At 42.7% G+C, this 18,977-nt stretch overlaps 1 protein-coding gene across 1 annotated transcript in view; it reads left to right on the top strand.

Annotated features, from left to right (window-relative positions):
* rnaseh2b (ribonuclease H2, subunit B) overlaps nt 1-18,977 on the top strand; it is a 40,743-nt gene that overhangs the window by 11,655 nt on the left and 10,111 nt on the right. The window lies entirely within an intron of this gene.

Raw genomic sequence — 18,977 nt, 5'->3', positions numbered from 1 at the left:
TAGCCTAGTTCACACGGCTGGCCATTAACGCGCAGAGGGGGAAAAAAAACCCATCTGAGATAAATTCGCCCTCTCAGCTCAAGTGTGTGAGACGACAAGAATCAGCAACATGGAGAAAAAGCTAAACACAACACGGTCCCCGGGTCCGACGTACGCTACCCAGGATCAAGCCACTCGGTGCGCCCCGTGCGCGCATAGGAACGGGCACATTTGCATAGCCCGGCTCGGTAACTTGAATATCTATCCACAAGTAGACACCCCGAATCAGGCTTCCCTTCTTCCTTCCTTTCAATGCGCAAATGCTTCCTCTGTTACTTCACCGAGTCTTCAGCATTCAGCCTATCCACGCCTATAAACTCTCTAGTTCCCGGACAGCACAGGGCGGCAACGAGATGTTCAGTAACGCGTTACCACCGCTTCCCCCCAGCACGAGTAGGAGTACAGAAACCTGCATTTCTCTTCCATCCAAACTTCCCTAGATCATAAAGCCGAGCTGAAGATGAGTCATATCCATCCATTCCCTCTCCTGGCAGGTTCCTACATGTATGGCGTTGGCATTAAAGTTCACTTTCTCCAGATGTAAGCATGCAAAAAGACAAGTTTGGACACTTACAGGGCAGGTGGATTTCCCTCTCTCCTGACGGTGACGAGAGGGCAGTAAAGCAATGCAACAAGTAGTGTGACGAGTTGCTTTTATTTTTGTAAAAAAAAAAAAAAAATGGAGGCGTCAACAACAGTGGCACTCTTGGAAGTATGTGTTCTTGGAAGGGAGAGCTGAGGCGGCTTACTATGCAGAAATAGGATCATGTTGGTTCATCGGATGAAAAGGTGAGCTCCTTGTTTCCCTCCGCTCTTACAGTAGCGTTGCGTCAGGAAGTAGTTGGTGTCAGTGAAGTCACCATCAGGACGCCTCTCTCTCTCTCTCTCTCTCTCTCTCTCTCTCGCTTCCTCTCTCTCAATCTAGCTTGACGTCCAGTGACGTTATAGAAACGGCGTATGTCATGTATCTGGACCGAATGGTATTCCCTACACATAACCCTAAAAGTGTGTGTGCGTGTGTGTGTGTGTGTGTGTGTGTCAGCTAAATCACTTCAAATAATTATAAACCCTAAAAAATAATCTATCGAGCTACACCAGGCCTGCTGGTTCAGGCCCGTGCCCCTGCTGTACAAAAAATAAAAAATAAATCAGACTTGCTGGATAAAAAGTAGACACGTATACCTCTATAGCTTATAGCCCTAAAAGCAGAATGCGTGTACACAAAATATAATTATGTGGCTTTGGGAGGGAAAAAAAAGTCTGCATGCGTAAAACACACCGGGAACTTCTGCTTTGTCAGTGCATGAACTCTGATGAGAAGCATTTCACCGACGTCCTAAAGAGGAAATAAGATTTCAACAGATTTCAACTAAGTATTTCATCTGACCTGCAAATATAAGGGAAGTGTGTGAAGCGTCCACCCAACTTTGATGACCGAGGGAAGAAAATGTTGTTGCGCCTGATTTCTAAAAGCTGTTACTTGCGTCAAAATGGCGTTAAATCGGCTGGTTGGTAGCTTTAAAATATCAAGTTTTAAACAGTGTCGTGTCTTGTTGCGCAGCAGCAGCCGTGGGGTCAACAAGTCTTCACTGTCACGCTAATCACTCAAGTGGATTATTCGCAGAAACACAGTGAGAAAACAGAATACATATTTCCATGAAAGGAATTCGTCGCAATCTTTGCTCTACAATTTAAGTTACTGAAGTTGCCATTTGTTAGAAGGACTTTTTTATGCTGGAGGAACTGTGAACGGGGCTTGAGTCAGGGTTTGTCCTCGGCAGCCTGATAAAACTACACATGAATTGTCATGAGACCGTTTCAAACTCATTCTGTCTCTTGACTCTGACACTACCAATTCACTCTTGAATGGAGTTCAATCGAAAAAAAACTCTGATTGGACTGATTTACGTCGTAAAGCCGAGTCTTAAATATATCTAATGTAATTGTCTGGCAATGTTTTGTCTGGTAATGGCTGCGTCTCACTGATAACCTACCTGCAGGTTCCAGCGTCCGCTGCGCAAATTAAACTGATAAGCTGGCAGAGCTGATCAACTTGAACTGCTCTCTCTCTCTCTCTCTCTCTCTCTCTCTCTCTCTCTCTCTCTCTCTGTGTGTATTTGGGGGTGTTACCCTCGCAGTAATGCAGCAGTATTTGAATATTTGCCCGATGTGTGGGCTGATGCACAGTCAGAATGCAAAGAAGAGGAGAGTAATCAGGCGCAAGAACCGGATGTGCTGCGGTTCAACTTTTAAGGTCATCGAACAAAAACAAGGGAGCTCTAAAAAAAAAAACGGGTGTGATTTGAACTTTACGTTGATGATTATTTGTGATTTTACTTTTTTTATACTTATATCTGGAAAATTTGAACCTCGATGTGCGTAAAAGGGATCCGTCTCAATACAGGAAAAGTGGATGAAGCGCTCATTGGTTCATATCAGGACCGTAATTATCCGTGAAAAACAAAAACTTCATGCAAACTTGATTTCAATTTTATTGCTGCATTTATATTAAACAGCGACCTTGAGCTGTTTGCAATGCAACTTTGCAATGTCCAAAACATTTTTTTCCAACTCAAAAGTGCAAGTGTTTAAGAAGTCCTCACGCCTTTTTTCTCAAAGCTGGTTTAGATATTTAGAATCTGAGGGCAGCCAGGCCATATTGTGTGGGCGGAGTCTTTACAGTCAGAGGGAGAAACCCAACAGTTTGTGTGGGTAAAGACACACTGATACAAAGCCTCAACATCAGATTCTGTTGGGTTATTACTGTAGTGTGAATGTAATAAAAGTTTCTAAACAACCTGTTTGTGCCCACGGATAAAATGTAGGTCAGACTTTAAAGAATTTCCCCGCATCTCAGAGTGACTTGACAGTAAATTACATTAAGTCCCAGTGTTCTCAACAGTGGTGCTGCACACTTTGCATGAAAGAGGCGGCACGCGGGCGTAATCTGCCTCTCTCCATGTGATCTTTGTGAGCTTGGGGCACATCCTCGATCAATAGGGTCGTCAGCCGGAGAGGTTCTACAGCTCGACTCGCAGTTAATGTTTATGTTCAGGCCCAAAAGACAGCAGGCCTGTGCCTTCTAAGGGGTCCTGTGTCCCAGGCAGAACTAGGTCACCGGAGACCGCTGGTTGGTGATTTGGAACGATGCTGCTCCCTCACACATGGAGAAAAGAAAAGCAGGAGAGGAAAATCTTTGCCTTCAATTAAGGCATAATTAGAGACCGTTTGACCTATTTGTCCCCTTAAATAAACCATTTAGTCAGAGGGGTGGGTTCAGAGAGCACACAGAGCCCCTCCATTTATGCTTTTAATGGCAAATTGCCTGCTCAGGTTCAAAGGTCTCCTTATTCTCCTCCCGTCTTTGTGTCTGTCACAGTCTGTGCCACATTAGAAGGCACTTGAGTGCAGCTTCAGTGAGATACATTAAGAGTTTAAGAGAGCAGATAACACTACGTTTATAAAGCTCGATGTGGTGGAAGTTCACGGAAGTGGAAGTTGAGTGAAAGGTCTCAAGAAATGAGCAATAAAACACAAATTTATTCTGCTTTCTGAGGCCTGCAGCATCTGAAAATACATTTTTAAGCTTTTTGAAAAAAAATCTTTCCAAAAAATACGAATGAATAGATAAATAGATAAAAGCCATAATGTTCTACTTGCTTCAATCAAGCCTGCTCATCTTGGAGTGACCAGCTTTGCTCTGACACTCATGAATCATTGAAGGCATGATCCATCTGGGGGTGTTGGACACCCCCCACACACACACAAACACACACACTCGGTGCTTGCTCTCTGCGCTGCCTCTACCTTGAGTGTGCGTGGTGGGCAGAGCAACCAGGGCCATCACCTGGGACCCCTGGGCAGGGTGTGCCCAGGGATTACACCCTTCCCATGTCAGCCTTCTCTCTCTTCACTCCCCTACTTCCATGTCCCACACCACTGATTCTCACACACACACACACACACACACACACACACACACACACACACACACACACACACACACACACACACACACCTTGATGATGTTAACCCTGTTTTACTTCTTTTATACTTTGCAAAGTGGTCTTTGGTATGTCTCATACTCAGAGTGGCAGCTCACCCGGGAGCGCTCAGGAGGCAGAGTGGCTGTCTAGTAATGCAAAGATTACTGGTTTGATCCCTGTTTCATCCATGTTTAAGAATTCCTGTGAAAAATACTGAACTCCTAATTGAGTTAGCTGAGCGGGTAAAAGAGGCACCATTGTAAAGCCCTCTGTGCGCCATAAAGCCAGAAAAGTGTGATGTAAATCAAGTTGTTTTTAAATAATGTCATGTGGCTCTGCAAAAGGATGAAGGTGTTTTAAACGTAGGAAGGAGATTTAATTCAAGTACAGGGGCAGTTTTATGATGGTCAATGAATGAGCAGTGCAGAATTGTTTCATTTTTTTGATCTTGTGTATTACAGGAGATAAGCAGGTTGAAAGGACGTCACACACAAACGCTCAGAATGCACACTTGCAGAGACAAAAGGCTCCTGCCAAGTTCCCTGTTGTGTACGTTTCAGGAAAATGAGAATCATCAGGTAGCTTGGTGACCTGAGCCACAAAACCTGAATGGAAGGACTAATTGGGACCTACTAACCTTACCATCATACAACATTGAAACGTTTAATATGAATAAAAACACGGGATCCTCTTTCTTCCCATCCGTGAGCTGGCTTTAGGCTCCATTTGCATGTGCGTGAGTGGTAAAGGCGAGGAGAGAAAACACACGGAAGTGAGCAAACATATCAACTGTTGGAGGACTCGAGCACGATTGACTATGACTAAGATCGGAAGAGAGTAGGAGTGCCTGTGCCAATGTTGCCATACCAATACTGCGGAGAAAAAGGTAGCGAAGGGTGGATGGTGATTGCGATGGACATAGACACACAGAACAAGTCCAAAAATAGCCATGTGTGGGGTGACCCTAATGCAATTTGATCTGACTTATGTAAACATTTACATCTTGACAAGCACCTCAACCCCAAAAGCTTAGATTTGATTTAAACATGTTATGTGTGAGAGTGTGGTTCATATATTATGTACAACATGTCAGAGGTGGGAGAGCGTTTACTCATTCTAGCAAAGTACCACACAAAGTGAAGGCAGATTTAAGCGATACTTCATCCAAAAAGTGTAGTTTGCCTTTCAAGTAATCACAAATAGTTTGACTTAAGCTCAGAAAGATGGTTCTTTTCCCTCCTGCATCACTTCTGTGTGACTTCAGGATGCAGAAGGAGCCAGACACTTATATCTACCATGAAGCTAACGCTGAGCGATGGCAAACATCAGCAAAACTGTCCAAAAAATGTCTGTTTGCTAACTCTCAAGCACATCTACCAATATAATCCACACCATTCAGGTGCACCAAGTAGGTCAGTGTTTGTGGTTTACGGAGCGTACAGCTGGATAAAGACATTTTCTACAGGCATTTTTAGAAAGTGTTGCTGCTGTTACATGTCAGTCGGCAATAACGAATCTGATAATTGGTGTGTCTCTGTTGTTATCTCACACTGATTGTTACTTATTTGAGGTTGTCAAATAATGTAGCTTCCATCACGTGTGCTGTTGTTGATGTGACTCACATTTCTGCCAAGAATAGATGCTAATACAGAATTATGTCCTCTTGTTATTTTGTCCAAATCTTTACTGTTGTAAGGACTCACATCCCTGCTCCCTCCTTCCCTCCCTCTGTCCCACACTGCATGCCTCTCTATTTAGACTGTTGAGTCAGTTTGCCACTGAGAGCACAGAGCGATAAGAAAGATTGAATCATCACGTATTAGAAAGACCAGCTTTCATCTGAGTCTTATTGGCAGTTCATCATAGTATTTAAAAGATGCCACATGCGACAAAGAAAAGTGGGCCTAATCATAATTTTGTCATCACAGCAAAAAAAAAGATAAGGGTTTTTTTTTTTGGTTTTGTTTTTTTGTTAGCGGAACGTCCTCATCATCGGCTTCAGAGAAGACGCCTATTCAAATAGGATGCTGGCCCATAGGTGTCTGGTTTCAGATGGGCATGCAGGGAGCACAGTGTGGAGCACAGCACAGCCAAGTGGACAACAATGGAAACACGCAGAGACACAGGTGTCCCCACAAGAACCCAATATGTGTGAGCGGGTTTATTTGTGGGTGCCTGCGTGGCCATGTGTGTGGAAAACATACAGCTTGCATACACTGCAGTTGTATGTGCGTGCAATGTCTGGCGTGATATTCCGTGCGTGATGCATGTGTTTATATCATCCCGCTGGTATTGATTTACTTGCCACTCTAGCTGCACTTTAGCTGCACTCATGCATGCTTCCCTCAGGACTGTAGCACCTGCAAATGGAAATGAAGCAAGTATTTTTAAAAGAGACGTGGAGCTCAGGAAAGACCATGAGAACGAGACGCAGACATGTAGACAACAAAGGAAGGAAATCCAGATCCCAGTCACAGTCTCTCTCACATTGTCCATTCCCTTCTTTCTCTGTTTTTCCGTCTGTCTCCTTCTAATTTTCTCCCCTTTACTCACTGGAGGATGCTAACCCATCAGGTCCCTTGGCTCCCCTCCATGGGATGATGTCATTTAAGATGACATCACCATGCAGTGTATGTGTGTTTGTGCCCCACACACTCTTCCTCCACCCCCTGCAGCCCTCCCTCTCCCTCCTCAGAGGGAAGGTGCTGTTTGACACACACCCGCTATTCCCAGACCACCGGCCAAACTGCCGTGCTAGCACAAGTACTTGGAAAGAGGAGAGAGATAAACGGAGTGCCAGACAGAAGCGAGCACATATACAAAGAATGGCGAGCCAGTCTTTACAACGGTAGTATTGTGATGTGAGGGAGGGGATGGGCTCAGAGGGACAAGTTAGTTTAATTACAAAACAGTGGTGCAACTCTGAAGACCACAAAGCCCAGACATACACTGTCATTACGATGAAAACCAGAACAGATCGTCTGTTCCATTGTCTGTTAACATGCTTAGATTTCAGACTCCACTGTCTGGTGCAGAATTCTGATAAACACACGACTGCAAAGGACTAGTCCATTACGCTTTTTTACTTGCTAAAAAAATGAATACCACTTTTATGTCTGTACACCAAATAAGAAGCTACTAGTCGGCAGCTAGTTAGCTTAGCTCTGCACTAAGACAGAACAAGCAGCAAGTGAGCGCTGTCTGAAGGGAGTTTCTTCTAATTCTAAAATATTGTGTCTATTGTGAACAATATGTTGGGGTTATACAGAGGTTCTGTTTGGATATTTCTTGGCCAGGAGAAGCAAACAGACCATCCCAAAATGATCCCGTAAAACCACACAGCAATGAGATAAAACCCATGTTGATTTTTGCTAACTGAGCAGGGCCATGCTAGCTGTTTCCCGATGTTTTCAGTCTCAGCGATGCTCTGAGAGCACTGGCTACTCATTCATATTCCACACACACTCCAATCAAAGCAGATGTTATTCAGTCCTCTGTCAGTTCCTTACAATCACCAGTTAAAAAAAGAAGCTACTTGCTAACTTATAGCATGGCAGGAATACACACAGTTGGACCAAACTGTCAAAACTCTGATAAAACAACACAGCTATCGTAAAAGTACCTGCATAGTTTTATGAATGTGACAGCTGCAGGCTGCCGGCATAATGTTTCTTGTTGTCTGCCCCTCTGTACAATTTTCGTAACACGATATCTCAAGAACATCAGGACAGAATTTCTTTGCATTTGGCTCAAATATCCACTGGGACTCAAGGATGAACTTAAAGTGTTTTGGTGGTCAAAAGTCAAAGGACACTGTCTCCTCAGATAAAAACGCTCTCGTATTTTTAGTTAACATAATCACTTGCTTAGAATAACTATGGGATTAGAGATTTATGTCAGATACAAAAGCTCACGAGTTCCATTTAAATCAAACGCTACTAGCGTGAAAGCAACCCAGCAACACCCTACGTACATGGAGGTAAATGACTACACTTTGAACCTGTATTTCTTCACAAGCGGCTCATAATTTTTGTTGTATTTGGAATTTTTTCCAACTATATTAAACTATGCTAAGCCGGGATAAATGAGACACGACAGAGGTGTCAGTTTTTAAACTTTTTTGCAAAAAGGTAATTAAGTATAATTCTCTAAAATGTCAAACTTTTCCACCACTGCAAACATTTCTATTTCTATAGAAATGAGAAGATATTGTTGTCATGATGCAATTTCTTCATAACAACTTGGTGAGAATTTATCAAATTTTTGTCATGACAAAAACTTGGTGTGCAGCAGAGGCACTCCCACTGAAACACGCCTGAGCTTTATTGAGCACAGTTGGCACGGCCTGAACCAATGATGTCATCATGGTGAATGGGCCAGCAATGTAGGGATCAGCAAGTTTCTGAGACGAGGAGCGGTGAGGATAGACATCCTGCATAGCTGTAGATATTCCACTCTTAATGGTGGAAAGGTAAAGCATTTCGATGTATTCTTTTCTTTCCTCTGTGGAGGGGACAATAGTGTGCTTGGGAGAATGTTTGCCCACAAAAGCTGGTCTCAAATTACATGTTGCAGGTCTTAAAATTTGGTGGAATAGTTGCAGGTTTTCATGTGGTGAGGAGTTTTGATAAGTGGCTTCCAAGTCTGCCAGTTGTTTTCAATCTGGGATTATAAAAAAGCATGACGCGATAAAAATCGCTCTAGGACATGTGTGTGTGTGTGTGTGTGTGTGTGTGTGTGTGTGTGTGTGTGTGTGTGTGTGTGTGTGTGTGTGTGTGTGTGTGTGTGCGCTGAGGTGAGAATTTTGCTATCAGGTCTACAACAATATTGTGAGATTCAGGATTTTTGGTCATGGAGTTCACCCGTCTGTCCATTGAGCACAGGCCAGGGCCCCTGTCACCTCCACCTGCTCCAGCCCTGAGGTGGAGGGATAAGGGCTAAGTTTAGACCAACAAGGAAGCGTGTCTGTGAACACATGGAGCAGAGATCCTGCAGATTGTTGAAAAACCGGGATTCTAATCCCTGTTCCAAGTATAGAGGGGGAGTAAACTACAAAAAATAAGCCTTTGCAAGGCTTTAACTGAAAAATTTTAAAACACTGACAGTAAATTGCCCTTTTTTGACTTGGTTGTTTTTCAGTAGGATACCTCAAAATCTTTAGATCCTGGATCCCACAGACACTTTAGGGGCATTTTTCTGGACTTATAACAAACAAACCTCCATCAAAATCCTTGAGTCCGTGTGAAATGTTAAAAAGAACATTTCAGCTATCAGAAACGTTTTGATCCTATTTTGTATCTGGGATCAGGAAAAACAGTTTTCGATATATTTGTTGATGTCGCAGAAATGCTTGAGCATAATTGGATGAAATTTATTGTGAACATTCAGTTAGGTATGAAGCTCCAGGCGATGGTATGGGTTGCGGCTTAGCGGTCTGTGACACCTATTTTTGATTGTAGGGAAGAAAATGTATGAATGCATTTTGATGTTCTTGGTCTGTATCCATGTAACCTCCTTGGCAGAGAGACTTGGTCTCTCAGTGTTTTCTGACTGGGGTGATTGATCATTTTTGAACTACAATTATCGGCCAAAGGAGAAACAATGAACCTCTTAAGTCATTGTTCTACACTCTCCTCCCACTCTGGCTTCCTGTAGATATTTTTGGCTTGGGAACTGTAGAGTCTGGATCTGTGATTGCAGCATTTACTTCTTCTTCTTCTTCTTCTAATCATTAATTTCATTTGCACTCATCAATTCTAATTTGTCCCATTGTTCCCTCCCTCTCACTCAAGCTAACCGGTCGAGGCAGATGGCCGCCCACAATGAGTCAATTCCTGCTGTGGTTCTTCCTTTTCTCAAAGAAAAGAAAAGTCTGTATGAGCACTTAAAGTGGGTGGTCAAGACCTGCACTGTATGATAGCCAGAGACAACCTGCGTTATGGTTTAGTGCTGTATAAACAAAACTGAACTGAACCAAATTTTGCTCTGAAAGCACAAAAATACTGCCAAGCAAAACAGAACTTTTTTGGGGGGGGACAACTGGTAATTTCCAGCTACGATAGATCAAATTAAATCAAAACAAAGTCAGAAGTTCCTTTTTCCTTTTTTGAATGTCGAAATAATTCAAATTTTTACAATGCAGGCTATTATGATAAAACATCTTTATCAGTGATAAACTGCTGTGGAGTCAATTTATTGTGTTTTGAGGCCGTCTCTTCTACATTTATTTTGAGTAAGGTAAAGAAAATATTTTTGGGGGAGTGTGAGGAAAAACAAAAGTACATTGACTCATCTAGTAGGTGGAGCTGAACATTTTTTGCAGTGTTGAGGGGGCTGGGCAAGGATTCCCGCTCAGAGTGAGATGTGGAAACCGGGCCAAGAGCTCACACTTTCTCTTTCTGTTTCTCTGCACTTCTCAAAATAAAGAGTCTTATTGAGAACACGCACGCACGCACACACGCACACACACACACACACACACACACACACACACGCACGCACGCACACGAACAAGTGCATGTGCATTCCTGCCTTGCATGCACCTGTTATCCTATACAGAGCAGGCTGCTATCCCTTGAGCAGCAGGCCGAGCACAAAGAATTTCCACCTGTGCGTGGGAGGTGTGTGTGTGTGTGTGGGGGGGGGGGGGGGGGGCAGGACAGTACAGGTAAAAAGTTAAATCATAAAAGAAGGAGGCCAACAATGCAGTGGTGTCTTATTGAGGAATGAGGCCCCACCATGTTTAACCCACTCCTCAGCACTTCTGCACCTCCTTATTTACCTTTAAACTCCTCATAGCCCCCCCACCCCCCCGGTGGGCCCAAACTTTGCCCCTATACATTGACATGTTTTGGATTATTTCATCTGATGGGATCTCCTGGGAGGAATTAGCATGTGCAAAAGTCCACAGTTTTAAAAGCTCAGTGTTTCCAATTTGCCGCCACATGCTTCAAATTAGCCACATATTTACTAAGGTCAGGCGCTGGGCACGGAGCCCGCGGGGGAGACCGTGTACAGGTTTGGGGGGGGGGGAGGGGAAAGTTTGTTCATAATACCACAACCTTTTAGCTCAGCCTGTCTAAACAAATGCACAGAGGCATAACCGTTTCAACAAATTGTCATCTGATCGCTGACAACATAAATCCAGATAATAATATTCTGAAACTAAAGCAAACATCAAAGCCTCATCCTAAACACACACATGGCTCTTGACACACTCAGAAAAAAAACGTGTCTTTTACTGCCAGTCGTTTCAGGAACCTTTTATCTAAACCACAGAAAATTAACACAGTGGCCGTCTCTTAGCTATTTTAAAGCAGTCTAGATGTGATTACATTATGAGTCTAATTTAAAGTCGTTTCTTTCCTGGCACGGCAGAATACGAGACGCTGCGGCCTGGCTTCTGTCAGAAAGGTTTACAGAAGGTTTACAAGCTTATTATTAGGCATATTTCGTTCTGGGGACTTGCTTTATTTGTTCTGAGGCCAAATTACATCCTTATCGCATCTGTTGTGTGTTTGTCTTGCTTGTATCACGACTCAGGCTTGGGCGAGGCTCCTTAAGTGGGTTTTATATGTGTGCGCATGTGTGTGTGCGCATGTGTGTGTGTGCATGTGCGCGTGCATGTACCAGCCTGTGTCTGCGAGCACAGGCGTGTGAACATGCTGGTGTGTGTGTGTGTGTGTGTGTGTGTGTGTGTGTGTGTGTGTGTGTGTGTGCGCGCGTGCGTGCGTGTGTGTGTGTGCAGCCAAGCCTAAAAGCATTTAAGCGGGACTGGGAGAGGGTCTGGAATCCTGGGATGACATCATTGTCCATGATGTCATTTCTGCAGGGTGACTTTGGCACATGTGGTCGTTTTGGGTGAGGTCACACTTTCACTTCTATCTCAGTGTAATTGACAGCGACACAGCAGGTCTTCGTTACAGGCCACGCTGTGTCAGATTTAGCAACCAATTAGGTGGTGAGAATTAACGGTTTTAAAATATGTCCAAAAAGTGTTTAATTAATCTGCAGCTGCAAATGCAAACTTCACGAGGAAACGCCAACGTCTGTGTCTTTGATTGTTTATCATTAGGGTTACATAATAAAGATCAACTGATGTGTCCTAGAAGCCTCCTGCTCAGCCATTTACTGCATCTGAAGATTCAAACGTTTGATAGTTTTTTTTTATAATAATATACACATTCGCTGGTTCAGGGCAAAAACATTAACAAAGGAACCAATGCATCTTTTTTTTTTGTCTGTACTTTATAAAAATAAATAATGGTTCCACAAACTTTTCTGATGGTAGAAAATGTGCTGCCGCTCTTCACATCAGCCACACTTTCCAATGAAGAGGCCAACTACAGTTATAATTTTCTCCCAAGGGGACCGAGACTCATCATGTATTTGAGATTATAATAAAGGTCACTTTGGTTTCCAATTATTTTTGAAAAGAAAAATTGCTTGCTTTATTTATTTATTTATTTATTTCGGGGTTTTTTGTTTTTTTTTTCAAACGTTGCCTCGTCCCAAAGGGCTCAGAGCACTGTCATTAATTTGATTCTCCTTTACAGACTCCGTCGGCCAGTGGGGCTTTGAGTGGTCAAGCATCCAATTAGAACCTCAGTTCGTTATTCAGGAGTGTAGTTCACTTTAGCCTGGAATGTGAGGCTTCATACTTTATTGTAATTAATTTCATCTAAGTTGTGAAATTTTGTCAAACGGATATGAAAATAAAACAAAGAAGTTCACGATTCCTGCTTTTTAAGGAGTATTCTTGTCTTCGGTTTTTCAGCTATCGCGATATATTGAGACGTACTGACACGCAACACATTAGCGAGCACGCACTTGTTATCGCGGGCTAAATATCGTGATAGATTGTGACTCAGTCTGCGATTCCCAACCCCTAGCATATGAGTGTAATTGACTGATACGGAATTCAAGTAGGAAGGATGAGACTCCTTATATTGCCTCATCTAGAGAGGACAAATCGAACTGTTGCTCGGACTGCAGAATCCATGACAGATTTGTTTTAACTGAACACATTTACACCAGATGGCGCTTTTATAGTAAATGAATTAAAATTCTTAGAAAAATCTGCCTTTCATGATGGTGAAATTCCCATTCCTCACCTTCTTTGAATGGACAATTATTTTTGTCGTATATCTCAAGTTAATTTGTGTGTGTGTGTGTTACCTCGTGGGTGCAGCCTGCGCACGAGCCTCCTCTGACCAGACAACATCCCTTAATCCATCCAACTCGGTCTTCAGCCAGCCTTCCCAGAACATGCCAGAGGCTGGACGACACAGAGGCAAAGCAAGTTAACGCACAGATTTCCTAGAATCATTCTTTTAGCGGACAAAATGACATATAAATATCCTCGGAGGCTGCAAGCGGAATGAAACGAGTGAATGAGATCTTCATTGTTTTCTGTCAGCTCTCATTCTAACTTTCAGGTTAAAGGCAAATCAAGGCTGACTGGAACTCGGGTCGTCCTCTACCCAGCTGTACGTCACCACCCAGACAGGTGGAAGACATGTATGCCAGAGGACCTTATCCTCCTACTAGCTGTGGGAAGTGAACACAGTGTTAGTTGTAGTATTGTCAAAGAGTACCATTACATATTTCTTATCAAATAAAGAAGGGCAAACATTATGAAAATGGAAACATGGCTTGAAGGATTTCAAGTATTCAAAGAGGCAATGTTCCAAACATCATTTAGAGGGAAGACAGGGCTGTAAAATGTACAGAACCAATGAGTTATTACCTCTGCTGCGCAGAATCGTTTGAACCAAAAGAAAAAGCATCTGGTGAGGACATTTGTGAGGATGAGTTACAGGGAAGTGATCTCACTGATGAGGAAACATGAAGAAGATGACGTTTGTCCTTGACCCGCAGCAGTCACGCAACATACTGTCTGACTTACTCCCAATTTTTTAAAAAACGACAGGGGTTTGGTAAATCTGTCATTATGTTGCAGATGCAGTGGCAACTGAATTGAACTTCTTAGAACAACTACTCCGTTTATTCAGCTGTGAAATCCTGATGAACAAAGTGGAAAAATCCATCTGAAAGATTGAAAATTAACATCTGTAAAACGTGAGACAAATTGAACAGGAAATTCGATCCTTGTGCTGTTAAGGCAAAGTGACATCCAGACAGGACGCACATATTCCAATGCTAGTTTGGAACTGAATTGTAAATATTTTGTGGCACTTGAAGCTTCTGGAAAAAAGCAATACTGAAGATAAAAGAGAAAATTAGCTGCTGTTCATTTTCAATAAGAATTATATTATCTGATAATATGCAGTGTTAAACTGAGCAGTTTTCTTACTTCCAAAGACTAAATTATCAACACACTAATGTGTAACTATAATATGTTGGAGTCATTTGACCCCCCAGTGTTAACTTTTAATAACTCAGTACAGTGTTAATGAACACTGACATTTTACACAATCACACTTGGATTGTTGTCACAGAGGAGTAAATTATTAACATGGCTGAAAATAATATTTACACACTCCAGAGTCATTTGACATGTTGTAAGTTTAAATACCATTATATGAAGTGTGTTAATTAACTCCTCATTCTATTTAGAATTAATTCAAATAGAAAATGAAATGACAGCAAGTGTCAGTTTGACACCAATTCCAAATGGGACCAACCACACTCTGGAACAGAGTTTAATTTAACTCTGTGTTACTGTGCAGAGCTCTGACAGTAAGAGAAACAATATGAAAACGTACTATATTTCTTCTCTGGTCTTTTATGTAAGACCGGGGTGTAAATCACTTACCAGATGTGTTGCTTAGTCAGTTGATGGGTTAACAAGCATATACACGCTGCCAAAGGTTTAGCTAGCTCGCATCCCGAGGTAAATAAAAAAACACCAAATGAAGCTCATTATGGGACCATTTTGTCCAGAAAGGCAACTAAGCTTCACGTAAAGTTGTACCTGCAACACGCTTGACGAAAATTAAAAACAAGTGACGAAACACAATGAAAAGCACTGTCAGTAAAAGACGAGGAGTCAAAAGTCAAGCAAGCGGGAGCGCTAAGCCGCTGTAACAACCATGTTTGCTAGTGTCCATAATAAAGTTAAATAAATGGTGGCCAAACTAAACTTTAGACTCTTGCTCGCCAGGAAGCAATTCTGTTTTCTCACATTCATAAGAATGTCCATGTTAGTTGTTGATTAAAGGAACACAGCAACTTTTGAAGAAAATATTGTCCGCTGTTTTTTTTAGGGTAACACAAGCGGAAAGATACCCTTCTCTCCTCTCCGTGTACATTAAAGAACTCCAGTTCCTCCTCATACGGCTGGCCGCTAGCTTAATGGCAATGAACGCTAGCAGGGGGGCAGTGGGGGTGGGTTTACTCTTTCCTTAGTTCTCTAAACAGTTTTTTTCACAGCAAATCTTAATCAAAACAATGTTAGTTCTATCAATTTGGGTAGAGAATGTTTCTGATAAAGTCTTTTTTGATGACTTTTGAGACGGTTTTTCCTCATGCCCCATTGCTAGCATTCACTGCAGCTAAGCTAGGACAATAAATATATTTCCCGAAAAATTAACAAATTCCTTTAATGGGCATCAGGCCATCAAGAGAAAAATTAACCAAAACTTACGTTTGCAGTAGATTATTTTCGATAACAGTGAACCTTGTCAGATAATTAATAGATGCAGAAATGCCAGTAAAAATGGATCCCTAGAGGAAATAGTTTGTGTACAGTGTTTAAGGGTTGGTAGCTTAGCAGAAGCAGGATTCTGGACAAAGCGGACTGGGGATATTTTGCTGAGGCACGTGAAGAAGTGATGAAACAGGATGAAATAAAAGCATCAATATCTCCATCTCAGCCTGCCTGAGCCTGCCTTTAGTGATGTTTCGCAGCTGGAAACCAAACATGAAAGACAGAAACACTTGAAGTTGCTGGTTAACAGCCTTATCCAAAGTGACATTGTAGAGTTAAAGCAGAAATAGGAACCTCAAAACCCACTGGACATGGAAACTCACATGCTTTCCTCATCTGTCCTCCCCGTCTCTGGTTCCCTCCCGAGTGTACCTGTAGGTCATTTGCATCAACCCCGTCTTGACTACATCATTCAGCCAATAACCATAAATGCATCATAGCATGAACGCATGCACTCTGTCTCCTGCAATACACACATAAACACACATGGATGGCTTGAGGCAGGCCATCTATTCTCATTAGTACCCTGTTGCAGTTGGCTGAGGGTAATCTGAGCGTGTGCCAAAGTCATAAACTTACACACCCCTCCCGCCATTACCTCATAATCATGATATCACACGAGTGTCTCATAGTGATGACATCACACCGCCAGATTCACTGACTTTTTTTTCTTTTTCTCTCGATTATATTAAACTTGGCTAGTTCCTGCCAAGACCCTAATCCGTGAAAAGCCAAGGACAAAATGCAGACAGTGAGCGGGGGCCCAGTCAGGAGAGTAATTATCAATTTTACAATTGATATGAGAGTGTCTGATTGGACTGTTGTTGTCCAGTCATAAGAGCTTATTGGTTGTAATTTGAGTACTTTTTCTCATTCTGAGATAATGGTTTTGGCAGGTAAAATAGCCATTGCCAATAGCACGGAAATTTCTCTTTGTCTTTCTGGTCACGAATAGTGAGGTCAGTGGTCTTACACCTACTATCCATCCTTGCCCCTGTATAAATATTTGCTGACATACACCGTTTCATGCATCACTTAAAAATGATTGTTTCAAATGGCAATGGGTTTATTAATCATGTACACTGGGTCAAGAAATTCAGCCCAACTCGAATGCAAACTCCTTCTGCGCACATGAAATCATGACAAGAGTCGTTTTAGTTTAGTGGAAAAGTGACAGTTGTGACATAAAAGCATAGATCCATCATGGGGACAATTTCACTAAAAGACTGATTAGTTATTTTATGAAGCAGCTGGGTCAATCCATCTTCTGAGGTAAGTTAAAGGCTACACGTTGGGCTCCAAGCCATCTGGTACCTGTCACCGCCGTGCCGTCACTCTGCCTCCCTCCACATGAACACCTTTGCCTCGCCGCTTGTCCTCCGCTCTCATCCAGCATCTGCTTTTCTCTTCAGCGCTCAGGCTGGAAAAGAAGCTGCTTCAAAACACTCTAATGGTTAAATCATTCAGCATCATTGATAAGAGATGATATACGGCGCATGATGACAGTGGTTTGGGATCAGGATGGAAATGGTTTTCTTTTAAGCTGAGATAAACACAAGCACATGTATGGGATTTCTCAGCGGTGGAAAATTCATATGTCTTAAGGGGAATATAAAATAACTACACACGTGTCACGGTGCACACTGTGACTCGCATACACACTAAAACACATCGTAGAGGACTGCTGGTTTCCCCTGAGTGTCAGCCTCCACCTTGCAGATTTATAAGGAATGAACATAATGACTTTGCTTCCAGATGATCCCAGTGTTCCTGTGAAAGATCCAGATAATCTTTTAATGGCTTGAGTTGTCGACCGTCTCATTGCACAGCTCGTAAATCTGGGAGTGGAAGAAGCACCCCTCAGCAACTCTGGGTCCCCTTGACTGTATTATGTTGGAAATGAAGAGGACATGGTGGGTTTTACTTTGTCTGGGCCGAGGGTTCTGTAGCCTGGTGAAGACTGTTGATCGCAAAAGCGGGTCGAGCAACCTTCGCAGTTGGTAGTAACCAGTAAACTTATGGTGGTCAAAGTGAGTCCAAATTGTAGAAGTTCCCTTTCCCTACCACGTTAATAATCTCATGATTTTCAGACAGCAGTGGAATGGACATTTTAAGTAATGTACTTTTACTAATTTTGGCAAACCAACGATAATTTGGAATGGGTTCTCCTTTGCCCCGGCATTTAAACCTCCCCCAAGTCTGGTGAAAACCTGCTCCATTGTTATTTTGTAATTCAATCCTGCGAACAGAAAAACAGCCCAAATGTTACCTACTTGGCAGAGGTAAGAAGAAAACACTCTTTTCATTTCATTTCATTTATCTACTGTTGAAAACGATCCAGTCTGTCTGATCCAGGCAAAAGCATGTGCACCTCTAGGATTATCACTTCATTCGAAGGGGAAATTACAGTCAGGTTTTTACACAGATGAAAGTCTGCGAGGTCCTACTTTGTTCCAAGAAGAGAAATCAGGGTCTTCACCACTTGAAAGTCTGATTTTGACAACAATCCTTTGTCTAAGTGTGTCACAGCTTCCCTTGTGCTCTGCTTTTTTGAGATAGTTGGTCCCAAAGACAGAGGCAGATAAGACAACAATAAGGCTTCTTACAAAAATGTGAATAAATTCACTTTTGAATGGAAATAAAAGAGAAATAAGAAAGAAAGACATGTCCCTCATAGACGCTACCTCCAATAAGAAAGACCCCAGCCACGACTTGAGGAAATAGGGTACTAAAGAAGCTCCTTGGGGTCAAGATGCTAACATAGATGTGGGGAAACTGGAGTGGCCAGAAGAAAGCAATCCAGAAGCATGCAATCATCAAACACAAAGGACCTGCGATGGACAGGACTAGAACCAAGGACGTCTTTTGCTACCAAGGATTATGCATTGAAAAGAACGGTCTTGGGGATTGTTAAATCTCAGCCATGGAAGGTCGACCCGCTCTTTCCCCTGAGAGGAGCTCCAGGGGGTCATGAGAAAAGGCAGTTTTGTCCCTCGGGGTTGCACAAGCATACCGTGGAACACAGGTTGGAGTTACGGGCAACTAGTCAGAGTCCAGTTGAGTGTGCATTGTCATCAGAAAGTCCAACCTATTCACCGTGGGTGTTGCCTCCACAGATCCTGTTGCGATCCTGAGATCCTGAGTGCAAAGGTGGAGGAACTCAGGTCCTCGCTTCTCTGCTTTTGCAGATGATGCTGTTTTCTTAGCCATCACAATGTGAACCCCACTGGGTACCTGGGCTGTTTGCAGACAAGTCCGGGTGAAAGTCAACCGCTCTGACA

This window comes from Aulostomus chinensis, chromosome 12 (genome assembly GCF_037954235.1).
Source record: "Aulostomus chinensis isolate RoL2024-O1b breed Wild chromosome 12, RoL_Achi_v1.0, whole genome shotgun sequence".
Lineage (NCBI taxonomy): Eukaryota > Metazoa > Chordata > Actinopteri > Syngnathiformes > Aulostomidae > Aulostomus > Aulostomus chinensis.
This window is presented reverse-complemented; position numbering and strand designations above follow the sequence as displayed.